At 28.4% G+C, this 1,214-nt stretch overlaps 1 long non-coding RNA gene across 1 annotated transcript; it reads right to left on the bottom strand.

Annotated features, from left to right (window-relative positions):
* Positions 1–999: 999 nt before the first annotated feature.
* On the bottom strand, positions 1,000–1,214 carry LOC120780965. Its single transcript, XR_005705985.1, has 2 exons — positions 1,176–1,214; positions 1,000–1,080 (listed from the first exon to the last, which is right to left on the bottom strand). It is a non-coding gene; the product is annotated as an uncharacterized LOC120780965 (long non-coding RNA).

The raw sequence follows: 1,214 nt of genomic DNA, 5'->3' as shown, positions 1-1,214 counted from the left end.
CTAATCGTAAAACATATAGAAGACAAATAAAATTTAGAAGAAAAAGTTTTGGAACTGTTACAAACATTTTCAAATGTTAAAAGTATAGTTATTGATAATGAACCAGGCTTAAGTACGATACAGTTCAAGTCTTTAATGAAAAAGATAAATGTACAAATTTACACGCCACAGTACAAGTAATGGCCAAATAGAAAGAGTTTATTCAACACTGATTGAAATCTCCAGACGTTTAAAGCAAGAGCACAGCTTAATTAGTAATTTTGAATCAATTATGAGAGCAGTTCAACAGTATGGCTATGTTCGTAAATGCATCATGACTTGCAGCATAAGCAACAGTAGCAACACTGCAAGTTTGACGTTTGATAATTCTTATACAATTTTTGACAATTTGCAGATACATTTGTTTGCATTTTTGAACGCGTATAACACTAAAATGGAAATTTTGCTGAATCTAACACTAGACGAAATTTGTGAACAAAGAAATGATAGATTTTCTTTAAATTTAAGAAAAAGGGTATTCAAGTCAAAAAAAAAAATTTGTAGGTACAAATGTTTGTCTTTTAAAAGACAAAGTATTTATAGAACAAACTTTCGGGATTTTTAAGAAACAGTTTAAAATTTTAAATTATATTGAAGCTTCGAGCATTAAAACCACATCTAATGTAATACTCGCTTGTGCTATCTTACACAATTTTATCATAAATAAGGGAGGTTATTCTGAACATATTAACGATGCAATAACACATGCCGATATGGAAACCAACAATGAAATCGAAGGAATTCAAGATGCCCCCGTTGATTCAGATGATATCAATGGAATCGATAGAAGAAACTATTTTACCACTATTTTTGCATCATAAAAAATTTACTTTACCTCACCTTCCTTTATTTGAATAATTTTTTTATTACTTTTTCTGATGAACTTTATTTTAATTTTTATTGTTTTCATTTACATTTTTAACTTCGGTCACAACTTTCTTCCACAATACATTTTTTTTCCTTCTACCCGATTTAAACTCGTCCTCTATATTCTACCGTACTCTCAGCAATAACTGTGTCTCCGCATTACTGAGATTTTCACTAAAAATTCAAAAATAATAATTTATACAATTACTATTAACATAATTTAACTAAATTTCAATACAAAAATTAAAATAAAACAGTTTTGCACTTACTTTTCGTCAGACATCGTAGTTAAATGCAGTAAACAATTT

Source organism: Bactrocera tryoni, unplaced genomic scaffold (genome assembly GCF_016617805.1).
Source record: "Bactrocera tryoni isolate S06 unplaced genomic scaffold, CSIRO_BtryS06_freeze2 scaffold_25, whole genome shotgun sequence".
Classification (NCBI taxonomy): domain Eukaryota; kingdom Metazoa; phylum Arthropoda; class Insecta; order Diptera; family Tephritidae; genus Bactrocera; species Bactrocera tryoni.
This window is presented reverse-complemented; position numbering and strand designations above follow the sequence as displayed.